This window comes from Bufo bufo, chromosome 1 (assembly GCF_905171765.1).
Source record: "Bufo bufo chromosome 1, aBufBuf1.1, whole genome shotgun sequence".
NCBI classification, from domain to species: Eukaryota; Metazoa; Chordata; class Amphibia; order Anura; family Bufonidae; genus Bufo; species Bufo bufo.
Genome location: NC_053389.1, coordinates 397,505,078 through 397,529,665, shown reverse-complemented (window position 1 = coordinate 397,529,665; position 24,588 = coordinate 397,505,078). Strand labels below are relative to the sequence as shown.

Sequence of the window (24,588 nt, the reverse complement as noted above, 5' to 3'; positions counted from 1 at the left end):
AGTGTAGTTGTGCCCCATGTGTCTCGCGACTTATTGTCGTCCGACACATGTCGTCGTGTAGCCCTAGCCTAAGGGTGCCCTCCGGATCTACATCGGGTCCCTGCGCTTCAGTGGAGGGGACCCAATGGCAGAGAAGGCAAGCCTGGGCCTAAGGGCTGGATCTCACAGGCAAGCTGTCAGCATAAAAGCTGACAGCATATGAATTACAATACAGGTTGTATTGTAATGCATTGCATTGTTAACGCCATTTTCTGCCACCTTATATCACAAAAAGTGTATTACCAAGCAATCAAAAAGTTATATGCACCCCTAAAATAGTACCAATCAAACCGTCATCTCATACCGAAAAAAATGAGCCTCTACATAAGACAGTTGCCCAAAAAATAAAAAAAACTATGGCTTTCAGAATATGGAGAAACTAAACATCGAAAAAAAGTTGTCATATTTGGTATTGTGTCCGTAACAACCTGCTCTATAAAAATAGCACATGATCTAACCTGTCAGATGAACATAGTAAATAACAAAAAATAAAAACGGTGCCAAAACAGCCATTTCTTGCAAACTTACCTCACAAAAAGTGTAATATAGAGCAACCAAAAATCATATGTACCCTAAAATAGTACCAACAAAACTGCCAACTTATCCCGTAGTTTCCAAAATGGGTCACATTTTGGGAGTTTCTACTCTAGGGGTGCATCAGGGGTTTTTCAAATGTGACATGGCAACTTAAAATTATCCCAGTTAAATCTGCCCTCCAAAAACCATATGGCGTTACTTTTCTTCTGCGTCCTGCCGTGTGCCCATACGGCAGTTTACGACCACATATATGGTGTTTTTGTAAACTACAGAATCAGGGTAATAAATATTGATTTTGTTTGGCTGTTAACCCTGCTTTGTTACTGGAAAAAAAATGGAAAATCTGCCAAAAAAGTGAAATTCTGAAATTTCATCTACAATTTTCCTTTATGATCTGAACTGGTCCTTAAAATTCTCTTAAAAATTTAAAGATTTGCTTTTAAACTTCTAAGCCTTCTAACGTCCCAAAAAAAGAAAATGTAATTTACAAAATGATCCAAACATAAAAGTAGACATATGGGAAATGTAAAGTAATAACTATCTTAGGAGGTATCACTATCTGCTTTAAAAGCTGAGAAATTTAAATTTTGAAAATTTGAAATTTTTTCCCAATTTTTGGTAAATTTGGCATTTTTTTATAAATAAAAATGAAGCATTTTGACACAAATTTACCACTGTCATGAGGTACAATATGTGACAAGAAAACAAACTCAGAATGGATAAGTAAAAGAGTTTTAAAGTTATCACCACATAAAGTGACACGTCAGATTTGCAAAAAATAGCCTGGTCCTTAAGGTGAAAAATGGCAGGGTCCTGAAGGAATTAAAGTGTAACTGCTGTTTTAGTTTTTGCTTTGGTAATGTGTAGGGGCAGTGACAGGGAACATTTTTGTAATATACTTTATTTAGGGAAAATGTTCATTTTTAGTAGAAAACTGGGGCTGAAATGTCCCTTAGCAGCGCTCTCTCTAATGAGCATTGCTAAGTGCCATCTGTCTTCTAGCATAGGAGAGACGGGTGTGCTTCTGCCTGCCCTGTTCCCTCACAGTCCTATGGATACAGGAGACTTATTTGATAAAATTAAATATACATTCCCCCTTTTTGTTAAAGGGTAAGTCATGTTTTCGTCAAAAAAAATCAATTTACTGGATTACTGAGAGACACGCCTCCTCACTCTGAAGCCAATTGCAGGCATGCAGTGTGAAGGACCGCCCCTCTGTCTTCCTAGCCAGAGACAGACAAGCCATAGCAACTGTCTTTTAAGGGAGCAGTGGAAAGGGACAGAGGATTTACTGAAAGCTGTTATTATAAAGTTATTTACAGATCTTTTGACAATCATTGACAGACTAACCCAGGTATACATGCCTAGCTCTAATAAACTAGCAAATAAAATAAAACAAATGACAGTTACACTTTAAATATAATGCACTTGTACGCTCTGTAAGCTCACTGACCAGCACTGTCAGTGAGCTGCTTTCCCCCCTGCACTCCCTGCTGACTAATGAAGCATTCGCCGGGAGCAACGCCTGTGTGAGCGGTAAGCACTCACTACAGGAAGTGCAGGCAGGCAGGGGGAAGCTCTAATACAGAATATAAGGACAGTTATGTCTCTATATACTGTATAGCAGATTCCCCCTGCCTCCCTGTACCACCTGTAGTGAGCGCTTAACTTGTTGTGGGAAAAATGTTTGAAGGACACTTAAGAGGGACTATGTACAGGAGTATGTGTAAATAATATTATAAGTGATAACCAACATGGGCTTACCAAGGACAGAAGTTGTCAGACTAACCTGATTTGTTTTTATGAGGAGGTGAGTAGAAGTCTCGACAAAGGGGCGTCTGTGGATGTAGTGTTTCTGGATTTTGCAAACGCCTTTTATACTGTCCCTCATAGACGTTTAATAGGTAAAATAAGGTCTCTGGACCATGTCCAGAGAGTTGTGGTAAATGATTCCTATTCAGAATGGTCCCGGGTTATAAGTGGTGTACCACAAGGATCATTTCTGGGTCCTCTATTATTTTATTTATTAATGATATTGAGGATGGGATTAATAGCACCATTTCTATTTTTGCAGATGACACTAAGCTATGTAGTACTGTGCAGTCTATGGAAGATGTCCAGAAAATACAACCCAAATTGGACATTCTGAGTGATTGGGCATCAACTTGGCGAATGAGGTTCAATGTGGATAAATGCATTTAGGTAGTAACAATCTCAGTGGATCATATGTCCTAGGGCTGTGATGGCTAACCCCTGGCACTCCACTTGTGGTAAGACTACAACTCCCAAGATGCACACTTGCTTAGCTGTTCTCAGAACTCCATAGAAATGAATGGAGCATGCTGGGAGTCATAGTTTCACCACAGCTGAAGTGCCGGAGGTTAGCCATCACTGTCCTAGGGGATGTAACACTGGGAGAGTCACTTGTACAGAAGGATTTGGGTGTCCTTGTAGATCGTAGATTAAATAACAGCACACAATGTCAATAACAGCACACAATGTCACTACCAGGATATTGTCATACATTAAACAAAACATGGACTCACAGGACAGGGATGTAATATTACCACTTTACAAAGCTTTAGTGCGGCCTCATCTGGAAAATGCAGTTCAGTTCTGGGCAACAGTCCATAGAAAGGATGCTTTGGAACTGGAAAAAGTACAAATGAGAGCGACTAAACTGATAAGGGGCATGGAGGGTCTTCGTTATGAAGAAATATTAAAATAATTAAAATGTATTTAGTCTTGAGAAGTGACGTCTAAGGGGGGACATGATTAACCTATACAAATATATAAATGGGCCATACAAAAAATACGGTGAAAAGTTGTTCTTTGTAAAATGCCCTCAAAAGACAAGGGGGCACTGCCTCCGACTGGACAAGAAAAAGTTTAGTTTCAGAAGCGTTAAAGCTTCTTTACTGTAAGAACTGTGAATCTGTGGAATAGACTACCTCTGGACGTGGTCACAACAGGGACAATGGATAGTTTTAAAAAGGGCTTAGATAAATTCTTAAAAGTAAATGACATTAAAGGGGTTATCCGACTTAAATAAATCTATTCTAATTGCATTTATTGTAGACCAGTGAAAGATTCTTAAAATCACTTTCATTACCTATCTATCACTATTTGGCCAGTTCAGGGTCATGTTACACCTGACGTCAGTAAGCCTGCTCTGCTGGTGACGTTTCGTTTACAAGCTTCTCTCTGCTTGAGGGAGTGTCCAGGCTCTGTAAACGAGACGTCAGAGCCTCTGGTGCCCTCCCCCCTCCAGCTCTCCTCACACTGCCTCGGCTCTGCTCTGCTGATGATGTTTCGTTTACAAGCTTTTCCCTGCTTGAGGGAGTGTCCAGGCTCTGTAAACAAGACGTCAGAGCCTCTGGTGCCCTCCCCCCTCCAGCTCTTGTCACTGCCTCGGCTCTGCTATGCGATCGCTCATGTGCAGTACAAACCAGAGCCGAGGTGATCTCCAGCAGCACAGGGTATGTATGTCCCTCCCGCATTCACTGGGGCTAGAGGTGGCAGTTTGTAAACGTTCCCCTCTGCATCTGGGGATCATTATTACAGCCCCCCCCCCCCCACACACACACACACACACACACACACACACACACTAGTACACATTCAACACCCCCTGGGAAATATAAATAAATTATTGACCATCATTATTATGATCATCATCATCATTATTATTCAGCTATATAAAATCCTTATCTGCCACCAATATATGGATTTATCTAAGCAATATCCATATTGAATATATATTTGAATAATATAGATATTGCTTAGATACAGATAATGCTAATGATATTTTCACACTAGCGGCAGGACGTATCCGACAGGCTGTTCACCCTGTCGGATCCGCCCTGCCGCTATTTGACAGTGCCGCTGGATGGATCCGTTATTGCAATTCATTTCTAGACGGATTCGCACCTGGATCCGTCACACTGATCGGCGGATCCAGCAGGCACGCAGCTCCGACGACGGAGCTGCCGTGCGCATCCGGCGTTGCAAAACAACTGAAGGACGGATCCGCCCTTCCGGTCTGCGCATGCGCAGAACATGAAAAATATGAAAAAGACTGACAGAGGGATCCGTCCATCCACATGACAAGCGGATAGACTGATCCGTCCTTCCGGTCTGCGCATGCACAGAACATGAAAACTGTGAAAAGGACTGCAAGAGGGATCCGTCCATTGACATGGCAAGCGGATAGACGGATCCGTTATTGCAATGCATTTCTAGACGGATCCGCACCTGAATCCGTCTACAAATGCTGTCAGTTGTCACACTGATCGGCGGATTCAGCAGGCAGCTCCGACGATGGAACTGCCTGCCGGATCACACTAACGCTAGTGTGAAAGTACCATAAAAAGTCGAAAATCCAGGACTTTTAGTCAAGTGGCCGCTCGCTGTGCACTGCCGTGCTGCGCCATAGCTCCACCACCGTCCCCTTTATAGTCAATGGGGACAGAGCGGCAGTCCAGCGGCACGGCAAAATAGCGGCTGGCCGGATCCGACAGGGTGAACAGCCTGTTGGATCGATCCTGCCTCTAGTGTGAAAGTAGCCTTAGGGCTCTTTCACACTTGCGTTCTTTTCTTCCGGCATAGAGTTCCGTCGTCGGGGCTCTATGCCGGAAGAATCCTGATCAGGATTATCCTAATGCATTCTGAATGGAGAGAAATCCGTTCAGGATGCATCAGGATGTCTTCAGTTCCGGAACGGAACGTTTTTTGGCCGGAGAAAATACCGCAGCATGCTGCGCTTTTTGATCCGGCCAAAAATCCGGAACACTTGCCGCAAGGCCGGATCCGGAATTAATGCCCATTGAAAGGCATTGATCCGGATCCGGCCTTAAGCTAAACGTCGTTTCGGCGCATTGCCGGAGCCGACATTTAGCTTTTTCAGAGTGGTTACCATGGCTGCCGGGACGCTAAAGTCCTGGCAGCCATGGTAAAGTGTAGCGGGGAGCGGGGGAGCAGTGTACTTACCGTCCGTGCGGCTCCCCGGGCGCTCCAGAGTGACGTCAGGGCGCCCCAAGCGCATGGATCATGTGATCACATGGATCACGTCATCCATGCGCATGGGGCGCTCTGACGTCACTCTGGAGCGCCCCGGGAGCCGCACGGACTGTAAGTATACTGCTCCCCCGCTCCCCGCTCCTACTATGGCAACCAGGACTTTAATAGCGTCCTGGGTGCCATAGTAACACTGAACGCATTTGGAAGACGGTTCCGTCTTCAAATGCTTTCAGTACACTTGCGTTTTTCCGGATCCGGCGTGTAATTCCGGCAAGTGGAGTACACGCCGGATCCGGACAACGCAAGTGTGAAAGAGGCCTTAGGCTCCATTCACACATCCGCAAATGGGTCCACATTTGTTCTGCAATTTTGCGGAACGGGTGCGGACCCATTCATTTTCTATGGTGACGGAATTTGGAATTAGTGCAAATACGTCCTCCTTGATATACTGTAATAACAGAAAGAAAATTTTTAGACTAGAAACAAAACCAAACATGAAAGAAATGTATGTAAAATAACAACAACTTAGGCTACTTTCACACCTGCGTTCAGGTGTCTGCTCGTGAGCTCCGTTTGAAGGGGCTCACAAGCGGTCCCGAACGCAGCCGTCCAGCCCTAATGCATTCTCAGTGGAGGCGGATCCACTGAGAATGCATCCGTCTGGCGGCGTTCAGCCTCCGCTCCGCTCAGTGAGCGGACACCTGAACGCTGCTTGCAAGCGGATCCGTTCCCCATTGACTTTCAATGCAAAGTCTGAACGGATCCGCTCAGGCTACTTTCAGACTTAGAAAATTTTCTAAGTAATAATGCAGACGGATCCGTTCTGAACGGACGCAAACGTCTGCATTATCGGAGCGGATCCGTCTGATGAAACATCAGACAGATCCGCTCCGAACGCTAGTGTGAAAGTAGCCTTACACTGTACAGCTGCAATGTGACAGGAAGATCTTCTGCCCTGTGTGTGTATTTATTTATTTTTATGCAAAGTGCAGAGCGGGGGGCGGGGAAGGTCAGATTGTTCACGCCCAGAAATATTCATGAGGCAGAGCTCAGGCTTTGTTGTTATACGCCTCCTCAGCATGTAAACAAAGCAATGACAGGACCATGAAAAGGTGCAAATATGGGTTTTAACTTGATGAAATCAAGCTTAACCAAATTATATGTATATCCTGATGGATTTTAGGTGTTTTTTTTTTTTTATTAACTCGGATAACCCCTTTAATGCTTCTGAAAACGTGTAAAAATCCAAGTCTCACTTCCTTTCTCAGATTTGCGTCCCCACCTATCCTTGGTTGAACTTGATGGATTTGATGTCTTTTTTCAACGGTATTAAAAGGGATTGTCTCATCACAAACAATAGGGGCATAACGCTAGGATATGCCCCCATTGTCTTATAGGTGCGGGTCCCGCTGCTGGTGTGTTAGGAGGGCACTCACAAGTAGAGAGGATTCTGGATGGTCAAGACCGGCAGATGCATGCCAAGATCAATGAATAAGGAGTGCTGCTGTATCTCAAAAGATAGCCAAGGCATCACAAAATTGGTTCTGTAGTAGCATCTGTAGTGACCGCGTGGACCATAACAAACTGTCTACGCTCTCCACAAGCTTGTTTGCCATTGACCTCTCACCATTGCCAACAGCACCTGTACTGCTGCTGTGAGTGAGCCCAGTGGAAACATGAATGGCAAATGTTAGTGTTCAGTGATTAAAGCAAGTTCTACCTTGGTACTACTGATGGCTGTAGATTGCCTACTACCATCATACATACAGTGGGGGAAATAATTATTTGACCCCTCACTGATTTTGTAAGTTTGTCCAATGACAAAGAAATGAAAAGTCTCAGAACAGTATCATTTCAATGGTAGGTTTATTGTAACAGTGGCAGATAGCACATCAAAAGGAAAATCGAAAAAATAACTTTAAATAAAAGATAGCAACTGATTTGCATTTCATTGAGTGAAATAAGTATTTGAACCCTCTAACAAAAAAAGACTTAATACTTGGTGGAAAAACCCTTGTTTGCAAGCACAGAGGTCAAACGTTTCTTGTAATTGATGACCAAGTTTGCGCACATTTTAGGAGGAATGTTGGTCCACTCCTCTTTGCAGATCATCTCTAAATCCCTAAGGTTTCGAGGCTGTCTCTGTGCAACTCTGAGCTTGAGCTCCCTCCATAGGTTTTCGATTGGATTAAGGTCCGGAGACTGACTAGGCCACTCCATGACCTTAATGTGCTTCTTCTTGAGCCACTCCTTTGTTGCCTTTGCTGTATGTTTTGGGTCATTGTCGTGCTGGAACACCCATCCACGACCCATTTTCAGTTTCCTGGCAGAGGGAAGGAGGTTGTCGCTCAGGATTTCACGATACATGGCTCCGTCCATTTTCCCGTTTATGCGAATAAGTTGTCCTGTGCCCTTAGCAGAAAAACACCCCCAAAGCAAAATGTTTCCACCCCCATGCTTGACGGTGGGGACGGTGTTTTGGGGGTCATAGGCAGCATTTTTCTTCCTCCAAACACAGCGAGTTGAGTTAATGCCAAAGAGCTCTATTTTGGTCTCATCAGACCACAGCACCTTCTCCCAGTCACTCTCTGAATCATTCAGGTGTTCATTGGCAAACTTCAGACGGGCCTGCACATGTGCCTTCCTGAGCAGGGGGACCTTGCGAGCCCTGCAGGATTTTAATCCATTGCGGTGTAATGTGTTTCCAATGGTTTTCTTGGTGACTGTGGTCCCTGCTAATTTGAGGTCATTAACTAACTCCTCCCGTGTAGTTCTAGGATGCTTTTTCACCTTTCTCAGAACCATTGACACCCCACGAGGTGAGATCTTGCGTGGAGCCCCAGAGCGAGGTCGATTGATGTTCATTTTGTGCTCCTTCCATTTTCGAACAATCGCACCAACAGTTGTCACCTTCTCTCCCAGCTTCTTGCTAATGGTTTTGTAGCCCATTCCAGCCTTGTGCAGGTCTACAATTTTGTCTCTGACATCCTTGGACAGCTCTTTGGTCTTTCCCATGTTGGAGAGTTTGGAGTCTGCTTGATTGATTGATTCTGTGGACAGGTGTCTTTTATACAGGTGACTAGTTAAGACAGGTGTCCTTAATGAGGGTGACTAATTGAGTAGAAGTGTCTAACCACTCTGTGGGAGCCAGAACTCTTAATGGTTGGTAGGGGTTCAAATACTTATTTCACTCAATGAAATGCAAATCAGTTGCTATCTTTTATTTAAAGTTATTTTTTCGATTTTCCTTTTGATGTGCTATCTGCCACTGTTACAATAAACCTACCATTGAAATGATACTGTTCTGAGACTTTTCATTTCTTTGTCATTGGACAAACTTACAAAATCAGTGAGGGGTCAAATAATTATTTCCCCCACTGTAGTATGGAGACACACAGGTCCAACACCAGGTGCCATGGTGTGGGGTGCCATAAGCTACCATGGCTGTTCCTGTCTCGTATTCATGGGGGGAACATTGATCATTAGATTGCCCATTGATGGCTATATAGCAATCATTAAACACTTCATTTGGAATATAACAATACAATGCTGCCACACAGTGGCCTGTATTGGTATATTCCCGAAATTGGCACCGAAGTCTGCTTGAGGCTTCGGGCTATTTCAGCAATGTAACAGGTTCCCTGATCTCAGCCAGGGAACGAAGCTGGCGACTTCAGCTTTCGAACTGATCAGACGCCATGGTCACATTTGACCACGGCATCTAAAGGGTAAAATGTATGCAATCAGCCTTATGGCTGATTACATACATGTGCCACGGGTCTCTGCTATTTAAAATAGCAGAAACCCAGTGACTATGGCGCCCGCTGCATGTTTTAGGGGCCGTACATATACGTCAGTGGTCCTTAGGGGGTTAACCAAGCACCACTATCTTAGCTCAATTGCATTAAGTTTTCCAGGTGCTCTTTATTCTTTTTACAGCAGCATATACAGTGGATATAAAAAGTCTACACACCCTTGTTAAAAAAAAATAAGACAAAAATAATTCAGAACTTTCTCCACCTTTAATGTGACCTATAAACTGTACCACTCAATTGAAAAACAAACTGAAATCTTTTAGGTGGAGGGAAGAAAACAAAAAACTAAAATATTGTGGTTGCATAAGTATGCACACCCGCTTATAACTGGGGATGCAGCTGTGTTCAGAATTAAGCAATCACATTCAAAATCATGTTAAATAGGAGTCAGCATACATCTGCCATCATTTAAAGTGCCTCTGATTAACCCCAAATAAAGTTCTGCTGCTCTAGTTGGTTTTTCCTGGGATTTTCTTAGTCGCATCCCACAGCAAAAGCCATGGTCCACAGAGAGCTTCCAAAGCATCAGAGGGATCTCATTGTTAAAAGGTATCAGTCAGGAGAAGGGTACAAAAGACTTTCCAAGGCATTAGATATACCATGGAACACAGTGAAGACAGTCATCATCAAGTGGATAAAATATGGCACAACAGTGACATTACCAAGAACTGGACGTCCCTCCAAAATTTATGAAAAGACGAGAAGAAAACTGGTCTGGGAAGCTACCAAGAGGCCTACAGCAATATTAAAGGAGCTGCAGGAATATCTGGCAAGTACTGGCTGTGTGGTACATATTGACAACAATCTCCCGTATTCTTCATATGTCTGGGCTATGGGGTAGAGTGCCAAGACGAAAGCCCTTTCTTACGAAGAAAAACATCCAAGCCAGACTACATTTTGCAAAAAACACATCTCCCAAAAGCATGTGGGAAAAGGTGTTATGGTCTGATGAAACCAAGGTTGAACTTTTTGGCCATAATTCCAAAAGATATGTTTGGCGCAAAAACAACACTGCACATCACCAAAAGAACACCATACCCACAGTCAAGCATGGTGGTGGCAGCATCATGCTTTGGGGCTGTTTGTCTTCAGCTGGAACTGGGGCCTTAGTTAAGCTAGAGGGAATTGTGAACAGTTCCAAATACCAGTCAATATTGGCACAAAACTTTTAGGCTTCTGCTAGAAAGCTGAACATGAAGAAGAACTTCATCTTTCAGCATGACAACGACCCAAAGCATACATCCAAATCAACAAAGGAATGGCTTCACCAGAAGAAGATTAAAGTTTAGGAATGGTCCAACTAGAGCCCAGACCTGAATCCGATTGAAAATCTGTGGGGTGTTTTGAAGAGGACTGTGCACAGGAGATGCCCTCGTAATCTGACAGATTTGGAGTGTTTTTACAAAGAAGAGTGGGCAAATCTTGCCAAGTCAAAATGTGCCATGCTGATAGACTCATACCCAAAAAGACTGAGTGCTGTAATAAAATCAAAAGGTGCTTCAATAAAGTATTTGTTTAAGGCTGTGCACACGTATGCAACCATATTTAATTTTTATATTTTTTCTTCCCTCTACCTAAAAGATTTCAGTTTGTTTTTCAATTGAGTTGTACAGTTTATAGGTCACATTAAAGGTGGAAAAAGTGCTGAAATGATTTATCTTGGTCTAATTTTTTTTACATCACAGAAACCTGACATTTTAACAGGGGTGTGTAGACTTTTTATATCCACTGTATAGTTTTGTAAGAGAACATTCAGTAAAACTTGCTTTTTATTCTTTAAAGGGTTTCTATCACTTTGTATCACATAATTAGCTGTCAGACACTAGCGATCTGCTAGTGTCTGCTCTGGCCAACCATCCTACTATAATCGCTTGTGGGGCAGCGGTTTTGCTAAAAAATGAACTTTTATAAATATGCTAATGAGCCTCTAGGTGCTATGTGGGCGTCATTAGCACCTAGAGGCTCCGTCTACCTTCATAAACAGCCGCCGCCCAGCGCGTCCCTCCAGCCCGCCCATGTCCTCCTCCGTGTGACGCAGCGGACGAATTCTCGCGCATGCGCCGTGCGCGGCTGTATTCGGCGCATGCGCATTGAATGTCTGACCGCTCCCAGCTCAGACATCTCAAATGCGCCGAATACAGCCGCGCACGGCGCATGCGCGAGAATTCGTCCGCTGCGTCACACGGAGGAGGACATGGGCGGGCTGGAGGGACGCGCTGGGCGGCGGCTGTTTATTAAGGTAGACGGAGCCTCTAGGTGCTAATGACGCCCACATAGCACCTAGAGGCTCATTAGCATATTTATAAAAGTTTGTTTTTTAGCAAAACCGCTGCCCCACAAGCGATTATAGTAGGATGGTTGGCCACAGCAGACACTAGCAGATCGCTAGTGTCTGACAGCTAATTATGTGATACAAAGTGATAGAAACCCTTTAAAATATCTGCTCATGCTTAGGAGTCAAGTATGCAGTCCGATTTGGTCCTATCTACTATTTTTGTGTCGCATTCCGCATTGACTTTACAAAGAATAAATGTGCCATGTTTTATACAAACTCTGTTCTAGGAAAACTACTTGAATGCCAAAAATTTACAGCCAAGTGTGGACAACCCTAACATCACTAATCGTGCTAGATCTTTCTTGGGCTCTTTGTATATAGTGGGTGGCACTACTGTATAGGTTTGTCCCGATACCAAAATTATGATTCGATAACATAAAAAAGTATTGCAATACTCGATACTATTAAGTACCACGTGAAAAAAATAAAACAGCAAAAAAAAAAAAAAACTGTGTGCATTCCATTTTATAGAACTTCCGGCCAATAATAGAACCCCCCCCCCCCTCAGTATTAGAATAATTGCTGGCCAGCAGAAGCCCCCACTCTCCTTTTTATTTTCATTGGTGGCAGTGGCGGCAGAGTCATAGTGGAGAGGGAGGGACTCCCTCCTTCTCCACTGTGCCGACTCAGGAGAACTTGGTGCGCACTGCTCTCAGAGCTCACCATGTATTCTAAAAGATACTAGGCTGCGCAGTAGCACAGCCTAGTATCGGAAAATAGCATATCTCAGTATTGTATCAATCCGGGTATAATTGTATCGATTGGGTATTGAAAGTTCGATACTCTAAGCAACCCTACTATTGTACAATAATGACTGTATGGTATATTTCAGACCAAATTGTTCTAGCTGTGAAAACTCTGAAATGAAAAGTCTGGGACCGTGATAAATTGCAACTATACATAGCCAAATCTTTTTATCCCAGTGGAATAGCAATAGGATCTTATTACTTTCACAAACCGACCTCTATTACACTGAAGTGCTGCAAAGTGAAAGGCTCGTCTGGGAATTTATTAGAGTCAGATAAAATATTTATTTTGTACAAAATTATGATACCCTGAAGGCATTCAGCTCACATCCTGAATGTGAGATCTGAAACCGTCAAAGTAATGAAATATAAGACTCAATTAGGCAGTTCTGTAGCTGGGATTTATCTCTGTGTTATTGTAATTTCATTTACACAAATGAACATTACACAAAAACAATACCTTGTCGTGCCTGTATTAACTTAATAGAACTGAGGGACTTGGAAGTTTGTATTCATCTTACATTATTTTATTTAAGATATGATCTTCGATTTAATATACCGTCGCCTAGATGTCTACGTGTTAAATAATCTTGCTGTCTGTATTTCTATTGTACAAACACTTGGCTTACCTTTCATGCAATTGTTCAACTGGAAAGGCCGCTTTCACACAAGCGTATTGAAATACGTCCATATTCTGGCTCTGTATTAAGCACGGATTCCTGATGATATGCCATCAGTATTGTTTCAGTATTTAATCAGGAATTCATCCTTTCTTGCATTTTTGATGCACTCCCATAAATTGTAATGGGTGTATTTGGAAACAAATATGCACAAAACTTGGAATGCTGTGGATCTGAAATACTGACGGAATTATACTGTATGCACATGTGAATAGCCCTATTCATTAACATTAGCAGCGGATTCCAGTACATAAAATCCAGGCCATATACAGATTGCAAATAAGTTCATGTTTCAGAAACTGGACAGTCTAAAGTCTCTGTGCTGTTGTAGTGTATATCCCGATTCACGCAATAGGAGAATTTATCAAGCCCTGCACTCCAGATTTCTGGCTTTTTTGGGGCTTAATTGCACAAAAATGTTGCAATTTCTTGTATTTTTTATACCACTCACTCCAGTTTTTAAATGTAGGTTGGAACTACTCCAGATTTATCAATGTGACGATTTTAAAAACAGAAATAAAGAGTGTGCATGTATGCAGAGTAAAGCATGTCTACTCTTTATATCATCTGAGATCATCTCTTCTGGCTGTACAGGTAAGTAATACAGGCCTAAAAATATTCTACACACACTAAGAAACTGTAGTGTACTAACCCCTTCCTCACACCTGCAGCAAGAGTCTGCACAACATAGAAAAACATGAAGCATTATACCAGTGGCATAAAAACTTGCAGACAACCTTCAAACAAACTCTAACAATTTATTTCCACCCATGAGCAGCCCACTGCCCACCACAGATCTACAGAGGGCGTGGAGTGGGGTAAAGTAGCAGATCATCTGAGCTAAGGGCCCAATGGGAATAGAAGCAGCTAGTAAGTACCTACCAGGACAGAGGAAAGGCAGATTGAGCTGCCCATTAAGAATTAACAGATTTGTTTCAGTTTTGATAGGGCCTAGGACATTTGAATGATATACAAAGGTTATTTAATATTCAAGTCAACAGGCCAGGGGAGGTGGCGAGACATAACCTGCCTCAGCATTGTAAAACTGCTAAGGGTAAGGGGAAAGATGCAGTCCCGGAATGTCTATTTGAGCTGTATAAAAAGAGGTTGTCAAGATAATTAAAGGGCTTCTGTCACCCCACTAAACATTTTTTTTTTTTTTTGTGTGTACTTATAATCCCTTTCATGCAATATTGCTATACCTTATGTTATTAATAATTTTCGTTCAGTAGATTTTGCAAAAAACGTACTTTTATTATATGCTAATTACCTTTCTACCAGCAAGTAGGGCGTCTACTTACTGGTAGCAGCCGCAGAAAACCGCCCCCTCCTTCTGTTGATTGACAGGGCCAGCCGGGATCTCCTCCTCTGGCCAGCCCTGTCAGCATTTCAAAAATCGCGCGCCTGTGTTGATTCGGCGCAGGCGCTCGGAGATAAGGAGGCTCGCCTCCTCAGCACTCCCTCAGTGCGCCTGCGCCGATGACGTCTTCTCTTTCGGTGACGTCATCGGCGCAGGCACACTGAGGGAGAAATTTTGAAATGATTCAGCTCAAGAGGTAAGACATTTCATGTTTCTATAAAGAAATAATTTAGTAACTAAATAGGTTGTCCAAGATTATAAATACATGATTTTTTGCAGAAACAGCATTATACTTTTCTATAGATTGTGTCTGGTATTGGAGCTCAGACCCATTTAACTGAATGAAACTAAGGGTCCATTCACACGTCTGTAATTTGGGTCCGCATTCGTTCCGCAATTTGCGGACCCATTCACTTTCAATGGGGCTGGAACGGTGCAAATCCACATTACCTGGATCCGCATGCGTATTTTCGGTATCCGCATCCGTTTTTTCGGGATCCGTTTTTTCGGGATCCGCAATTTCGTTCCTGAAAAAAATAGAACATGTCCTATTCTTGTCCGCAATTGCGGACCAGAAAAGGCATTTTCTATTATAGTGTCTGTGATGTGCGGATCCGCAAATTGCAGATCGCACATTGCAGGTGTCCGTGTTTTGTGGATCCGCAAAACACTTACGGACGTGTGAATGGACCCTAAAGCTGCAATACCACACATCATCTCTGAACTGGTGTAGCACTGTTTTTAGAAGAAATCAACATTGCTAAAAGAGTCATTATAAAATACAGGGTTCAGGAAGAAGATACAGATGTGTCCACACTTAACTGATCACTCATCTCAACATGTCCTGAGATGTGTGTCACTAAATGACGTTATATCTAAATTGGATAAATTGCAATACAATATTCAGACAGCAGGTGGCGCTTTGTGCTAATAGCTATACAATGTTCAGACAGCAGGTGGCGCATAGCGCATAGTGTTAATAGCTAAATACCTGAACTTAAGGTAAAGACCTGGTAGTGGAATCACAATTGTGAAATTTGGCCGGGTTCAAATCAGGTCTTTGTCTTACATTTAACATATATAAAAAAAATATAATTGCATACATTAAACAAATTCCTCCAATGGATGCTCTTTTTTTTTTACTGTGCAAAGTTTACCATATATTTTGACCTGTGCCATTGTTCACTACAATTCTATATGCCGTAGACTATGATTTAGATACACTTGGTGTAAAAAAATAAATAAAAAAATAAAAAACACTATGGGGGACATTATTTAAGATGGGGCCCTACATTGGGGGCATTATTAAAGCTAGGGGCGGTTAAAAAGATGATATACATCGTGGGGGACATTTATTTAGCTTAGTGCGGATTCCCAGTATTAAATATGACCAGTGCGGCCTCCCCCTCCCTCCCTCCCCAGTATTAAATATGACCAGTGCGGCCTCCCCCTCCCCCCCAGTATTAACTACTGGTCAGTGAAAGGTCTGTGCGGCGCATTGCCTATAGCACAGACCTTTCACTTACCAGTAGGAGGAGCTCCCGGCCGGACACAGACATCGCAGCTCTTCAGGTAAGTATAATGCTTCTATTTGTTGCCAAGTAACCATGGCAGCCAAGACTGCAATAGCGTCTTGGCTGCCATGGTAACCGATCGGAGCCCCAGCGATTAAACTAGGACTCCGATTGGTACTCTCCGCTGCCACCAATGATGGGGGGGGGGGGGGGGGGATTTTAATTAGGGGGGGAAGAAGAGGTGAGGCCGCACTGGTCACAATACTTGGAATCCGCACTGGCCGGGCCACCAATGAATATAGAGGGAGGGGGAGGCCGCACTGGTCATATTTAATACTGGGGAGGGAGGGAGGGGGAGGCCGCACTGGTCATATTTAATACTGGGGAGGGAGGGAGGGAGGGAGGGGGAGGCCGCACTGGTCATATTTAATACTGGGGAGGGAGGGAGGGAGGGAGGGGGAGGCCACACTGGTCATATTACTGGGAATTCGCACTGGCCACCGATGAATATAGAGGGAGGGGGGCCGCACTGGTTACAATTAATACTGGGGAAGGAGGGGGGGCAGCACTGACCACCAATAAGTTAAATACAGGAGGGGGGGGGGGTCTGCCCCCTGCTGCCTGGCAGCATCTGCCAGGCAGCAGGGGGCAGTCATGTACACAGTTCTCAGTATATTCTAACTTGAAGCGTCCCCATCACCATGGGAACGCCTCTGTGTTAGAATATACTGTCGGATCTGAGTTTCACGATGTAACTCAAATCCGATGGTATATTCTAACATAGAGGCGTTCCCATGGTGATGGGGACGCTTCAAGTTAAAATATACCATCGGATTGGAGAAAACTCCGATCTGATGGTATATTAATAGGGACTCCTGACTTTACATTGAAAGTCAATGGGGGATGGATCCGTTTGAAATTGCACCATATTGTGTCAACGTCAAACGGATCCGTCCCCATTGACTTGCATTGTAAGTCTGGACAGATCCGTTTGCCTCCGCACGGCCAGGCGGACACGAAAACGCTGCAAGCTGCGTTCGGGTGTCCGCCTGCTGAGCGGAACGCAGGCCAAACGGTGCCAAACTGATGCATTCTGAGCGGATCCGCATCCACTCAGAATGCATTGGGGCAGTACGGATCCGTTCGGGGCCGCTTGTGAGAGCCTTCAAACGGAACTCACAAGCGGAGCCCCGAACGCTAGTGTGAAAGTAGCCTTAGCAGACAGTATCACACAGAATAGGATTAGATACGTAGCTTTGCAGACAGTATTACACATGATATTATTAAATACACAACTCAGCAGGGAGTATCACACATGATAGAATTAGATACACAGCTCAGCTGAAATTATCATACACAACAGGATTAGATACACATCTTAGCAAAATGTATCACACATAATAGGATTAGATACGCAGCTCAGCAGAAGTATCACCCATGATCGGATTAGATACGCAGCTTTGCAGACAGTATCACACATGATGTGATTAGATACACAGCAGAGCAGACAGTATCACACAAGGTAGAATTACAAAGGTACACGGCTCCGCAGACAGTATCACATATGATATGATTAGATACACAACTCAGCAGGAAGTATCACACACAATAGGCTTAGATACACGACTCTGCAGACAGTATCACATATGATATGATTAGATACACAGCTAAGCAGGTAGTATCACACATGATATTCGGATTCTGGATTTAGTGTTCCTTTATTCTCATGTGTTTGACTTTCGCACATTTAATATTCTCAATAGATCTCACCAAATCTAGCTAGGTCTGCTGCTAAATCTCTCATATTTGAGGCTAGCTTCTCTGCAGCTTAAAAATGTTGAGCACTCACCACCCAGTGGTTGTGATGTGTATTGCAGCTTTTTAGAGTTTAGTTACAGTCTCGCAACATGATGTCGTTTTGCTGTCAGGACAAAATTGACACCACTTCCAGTTTGGAGATCAGGTAAGGCTACTTTCACACTAGCGTTCGGGGCTCCGCTTGTGAGTTCCGTTTGAAGGCTCTCACAAGCGGCCCCGAACGGATCCGTCCAGTCCTAATGCATTCTGAGTGGAGGCGGATCCGCTCAGAATGCATCAGTCTGGCAGCGTTTGTCCTCCGCTCCGCTCAGCAGACGGACACCTGAACGCTGCTTGCAGCGTTCGGGTGTCCGCCTGGCCGTGCGGAGGCGAACGGATCCGTCCAGACTTACAATGTAAGTCAATGGGGACGGATCCGTTTGAAGTTGACACAGTATGGCTCAATTTTCAAACGGATCCGTCCCCCATTGACTTTCAATGTAAAGTCTGAACGGATCCGTTTGCATTATCATGAACAAAAAAAAAATTTTTTTTTTTTTTTTTTTGTTCATGGTAATGCAAACGGATCCGTTCTGAACGGATCCAAGCGTTTGCATTATAGGTGCGGATCCGTCTGTGCAGATACCAGACGGATCCGCACCAAACGCAGGTGTGAAAGTAGCCTAAGAGAGGACGCATCTGTATATTACACTCTGAAATTTTTATAACTAAAATGAAACTTTAAGACTCAACAATTTTATTATTATTATAATAGTAATATACACTATATGTTGTATATAATGTGAAAAATAAGTCATGGAGTCATTCTCATTTGCCATAGCAAGTAACATCTTCCTGAAATATCTAGCCCTCAAAACAGAAGTTTTCAGATCCATCCAGATGGGGAGGATGAGCCTAATTCCCATAAGCTAGTAACTGTCGACATCAGCTTCCTGTTCAGCTCAGATCATGAAAGGTCAGAGATTCTTTTGCAGTCTTGTACCCTTTTAATCGCAAGAAATAATATCTAATTAAAATATCCAAAAAGCTTTTATCGGCTTCTAATTTGACTTTTAATGAGGCACTACAGGGACAAGAGATTATATCTAGGAGCTTGTTTGCTAAACTCCACTACAAAAGATTTGACTTTATCTGTCTCCCTGGAGCCACAGCCTAATTCATTAGTAGCTCGGCATTGCTGAAGACAACTGGCTTGCTGATGAATGCTGACACTCTGCAGTCTGTGCAGCCACAGACCCACTTTCCATATTAAATAGTGCCAATATATAGTACACATCTACCATGCTAAATATTGCTGAAACTATAAGTGCAAACTCTAAGATATAGAAATTTAGTATACAAATAAAAAAATGATGACTCTAGTCTATTGATATATGTCTATTGCTCTACTTATTATATTTAACTACTGCCGGTCAACAGCATTTATACATATCCTGTCACGGTATCTTTCTGAAGTTAAAGAGGACCTTTCACCTGTATAAACTATGTGAACCGAGTATGCTGCCATATAGAGCGGCGCCCGGGGATCTCACTGCACTTACTATTATCCCCGGGCGCCGATCCGTTCTCCCGTTATAGGCTCCGGTACCTTTTCTTTTTAAGTTATAGTAGGCGGGTTTTCCCTTGTCCTGTGGGCGTCTCCTTCTCCTAGGCTGAAGCGCTGGCCAATCGCAGCGCACAGCTCACAGCCTGGGAGAAAAAAACCTCCCAGGCTGTGAGCTGTGCGCTGCGATTGGCCAGCGCTGCAGCCTAGGAGAAGGAGACGCCCACAGGACAAGGGAAAACCCGCCTACTATAACTTAAAAAGCAAAAGGTACCGGAGCCTATAACGGGAGAACGGATCGGCGCCTGGGGATAATATTAAGTGCAGTGAGATCCCCGGGCGCCGCTCTATATGGCAGCATACTCTGTTAACATAGTTTATACAGGTGAAAGGTCCTCTTTAAACTTATTTTGTACTGCTTAAAATGTCTGACAGTCTACTGCTAGATACCAGCTTGCACAGCCATGCTAGTAGAAACTATGGTACACTGAAATGCCATAATGATATCACAAGACTTACTCGACTTACTCGCAACCTATACATGATATATATATATATGTTTTTTGTGTAGTTTTTTTGTGGTTTTTGGTGCTCGGATGCGGACCAATTCACTTCAATTGGGCCGAAAAGATACGGACAGTACTCCGCAAAAAAATAAAATAAATAATAGAACAAGAATTGGCATTTCTATTATAGGCGGCCCGTTCGCAAATTGCAGAACGCACGCGGGCAGCATCCATGTTTTGCAGATCCAGAGTTTGTGGACCGCAAAACACGCCGCTGTCGTGTGCATGAATATATGTACCATATATTTTGCTTCATAAGACGCACTTTGTTCCCCCAAAAGTGCGGGGCAAATGGCAGTGGGTCTTATAAAGCGAATGCTGCCATTTTTACTTTATTGACACTGATACATCGCTGGCCGCTATGCTGCACAGCGCGGCCTGCGATGTATCAGCGGGGAGGGAGGAGGGGCTGGAGGCCAGAAACTCACGGCGGGGCCAGATGCAGTCACTGTACTCTATTATACCGGACCCCGCTCAACAATGTTCATATGCAAGGCAACCCTGGTTAGGCCACTGTTAGGAATCCAGTTGCAATGGTAACCAATGGGACCATGTGAATGTATAGAGGGTGGTCCAAAAGCTTTACAAAGGGAGCCCCCTCTCACTGTAAAGCACTGCATCTAAGTGGTTAAACAACTAGAATTGAAGCTAGCTCTGATTTTGGCCACTGTAGAGGGAGCCCCCATTTTATTACAGCTGACTCTTGCTGTAGATTGCCATACTAGTCCCATACACAAATGCTTTTTTGCACAAAGCGGTTTAACAGTGTTAAAAACTGATCCAATGAAAAGATCAATTCACTTCATAAAAAGGTGCTGTAACTTCAACAGGCTTTGAAGAAATGGACAAATTAAGAAAAGTTGTAATATATCTTATTAGAGGAAAATGCCTCTTTCTTAACTTATCAGCCACCACTTTCCCACCTCCACTGACCACTCACTCTAAATTCACTGCTAAAAATCAGTCTTCAGAGATGAGACAAATTTTCAGCTTCACTGAGGGATCAGGTTACATGCTGCCCTCAGAAGTCTATGGAGAGGGGAAGGAGGAGGGGGCAGCTGTAGTGAGAGAGAAAAAGACACAGACATGATGTTGGTTCCAGTATGTGTTTTACTATCTCATGGTGATGAACTCACAGCTACATTGCTCAGCACTGCTGCCCAACGTTCTTCATACTACTGCTGATTATGTGTAAGAGGGATAGGAGAGCAGGATCTCCTTGATATGTGCTTTGTATGAGAGACCTCAGAGCAGATGGTCTATACCTCCCTTAAGCTGAGCTTAGGGAAATGGAAAGTTAGATATGGAGACTACAGAGGGTGGGGAACTGGCGATAAATGCACAATACAAGATATAAAATTGTCAGATATAGTGTTATCCCACATGTACACAACAGCTTATTATGAAAAATCACCTGACATAACATTGATTGACAAATGGAAAATGACTAATAAAGCTGTCCATACACAAGAGATTTTGCAGGGATCTCAAAACCTTTATCTAATGTGTACGTAGACATTTTGACTATCCCTTTACAGGAGAGCACTATCTAGCAGTGACTTGTCTCTCTTTCCCTTGAGCTGTGCTTGTTAATGGGGAGTTGAGAAGAAATACACTGCTCAAAAAAATAAAGGGAACACAAAAATAACACATCCTAGATCTGAATTAATTAAATATTCTTCTGAAATACTTTGTTCTTTACATAGTTGAATGTGCTGACAACAAAATCACAAAAAAAAATAAATGGAAATCAAATTTTTCAACCCATGGAGGTCTGGATTTGGAGTCACACTCAAAATTAAAGTGGAAAAACACACTACGGGCTGATCCAACTTTGATGTAATGTCCTTAAAACAAGTCAAAATGAGGCTCAGTAGTGTGTGTGGCCTCAACGTGCCTGTATGGCCTCCCTACAACGCCTGTGCATGCTCTTGAGGAGGTGGCTGACAGTCTCCTGAGGGATCTCCTCCCAGACCTGGACTACAGCATCTGCCAACTCCTGGACAGTCTGTGGTGCAACGTTGGTGGATAGAGCGAGACATGATGTCCCAGATGTGCTCAATTGGATTCAGGTCTGGGGAACGGGCGGGCCAATCCATAGCATCAATGCCTTAGTCTTGCAGGAACTGCTGACACACTCCAGCCACATGAGGTCTAGCATTGTCTTGCATTAGGAGGAACCCAGGGCCAACCGCACCAGCATATGGTCTCAAGGGGTCTGAGGATCTCATCTCGGTACCTAATGGCAGTCAGGCTACCTCTGGCGAGCACATGGAGGGCTGTGCAGCACTCCAAAGAAATGCCACCCCACACCATTACTGACCCAATGCCAAGCCGGTCATGCTGGAGGATGTTGCAGGCAGCAGAACGTTCTCCACGGCGTCTCCAGACTCTGTCACGTCTGTCACATGTGCTCAGTGTGAACCTGCTTTCATCTGTGAAGAGCACAGGGCGCCACTGGCGAATTTGCCAATCTTGGTGTTCTCTGGCAAATGGCAAACGTCCTGCACGGTGTTGGGCTGTAAGCACAACCCCCACCTGTGGACGTCGGGCCCTCGTATCATCCTCATGGAGTCTGTTTCTGACCGTTTGAGCAGACACATGCACATTTGCGGCCTGCTGGAGGTAATTTTGCAGGGCTCTGGCAGTGATCCTCCTGTTCCTCTTGCACAAAGGCGGAGGTAGCGGTCCTGCTGCTGGGTTGTTGCCCTCCTACGGCCTCCTCCACGTCTCCTGATGTACTGTCCTGTCTCCTGGTAGCGCCTCCATGCTCTGGACACTACGCTGACAGACACAGCAAACCTTCTTGCCACAGCTCGCATTGATGTGTCATCCTGGATAAGCTGCACTACCTGAGCCACTTGTGTGGGTTGTAGACTCCGTCTCATGCTACCACTAGAGTGAAAGCACCGCCAGCATTCAAAAGTGACCAAAACATCAGCCAGGAAGCATAGGAACTGAGAAGTGTTCTGTGGTCACCACCTGCAGAACCACTCCTTTATTGGGGGTGTCTTGCTAATTGCCTATAATTTCCACCTGTTGTCTACTCTATCCCATTTGCACAACAGCATGTGAAATTGATTGTCACTCAGTGTTGCTTCCTAAGTGGACAGTTTGATTTCACAGAAGTGTGATTGACTTGGAGTTACATTGTGTTGTTTAAGTGTTCCCTTTATTTTTTTGAGCAGTGTAGTTGCCAGCTGAACAAATACTCGGATGACTGATCTCCAATGGAAAAAGTCTCCATTTTGCGTATAGGGGTATACATAGATGCCATTACATTTATGCAACATCTGGAACCAGCAAATTAAAAAATGCTAGAAAATAGGGTGAAACACCAAATCTTAATCTAAAAAATTACCATCTAACCAATGGGGTAAACATCATGGTTGGCTTATGAACCAGGTCCTGGCCCTAGATGTTTGATCCAGAAAAATAAATTGGCAAATGAAGCAATTATTCCCAGCAAGCTAATAAGACATTGCCCTATAAAACATTACCACCTTTCTAGTAAAATGCAACCCTTATTGTTATGCATCCAAGTTAAACAATCTACAAGCTGAAATACCACAAGCGTGCCGACAAAGCTTAAAATTAAGCCGTTTAAAGCGTCTTTCGCAGAAATGTAGCAGAAATAAATCCTAAAGATCCCCCTTCAGAGTGAGATTCACAACACTGAAAATTACAATTATAAAATGATTTATCAGTCAGAAATCCAATTGTAAAACTCTACAGATCAGATAATCAGCACAACAGACCTGCCATACAGTGCCATAATTTTCTGATGTAAAAATACAACAGATGGTACATATCACTTCCTAGTTTTCAGATAAACTAAACCACCATAATTTTAAATATTTAATGGTAAATTTCACTGACCTGCTGAACTATATGAAATACAAAAAATGGTCGGCTCACAAGAAGTCAAATATAACTTATTTAATCCTCACTAATAAAATAACAATAATCCTTGCGGATCAATCATATGTAGACAGAAGCAATATATATTACCAATGTAAAATGACAAATATAACAACATAAAATAACTAAAATAATCACGGTCCCTGTTTTGTAATGAGCTGCGGAGCTCTCGCAGCTCACAATAATGATATGGTGACTGCAAAACTTTATATCCCAAATTATAATTCCCTATGCAAAGTCATCCAGATTTTGAACAAAGACACAAGCTTGTGCGGCTTTCTGGTTGAGTCCAATATGCTTATGCGATTAATTTGGTCTGTTTGGTAGTTGTCAGTAACCGGCTTAGTATAGTATATGGAAGTTCACTCACTCGCATATGCGCCACATGGACATCCCATATATATCAATGTTGTATAAATGAAGTGCACTTCTTAACGGGTCCTCGTAGCTCGATCCGCAAAGCGATATCTGTTTGTATGTTAGCTACCCACCGGCGGCCCCACAGATGTTCATTCACTGGTGGCGGCACTTTGCGTCTGCGCAGTGTGAGTTTCCGGACGCTGACAGCTCCACGAGTTGTTCCTCGCTACTATAGAGACTCCGTGCACGCATGCTTGGATTTTGCAGTCGCCAAGTTGTATCGAGTTAGTTTCTTTTTTCTGTACTTCGTAGCACTCTGGATTCGATGGTATAGA

The 24,588-nt window shown here is 43.5% G+C and overlaps 1 protein-coding gene across 2 annotated transcripts in view; it reads right to left on the bottom strand.

Annotated features, from left to right (window-relative positions):
• ARHGAP26 (Rho GTPase activating protein 26) overlaps nucleotides 1-24,588 on the bottom strand; it is a 608,947-nt gene that overhangs the window by 359,029 nt on the left and 225,330 nt on the right. The window lies entirely within an intron of this gene.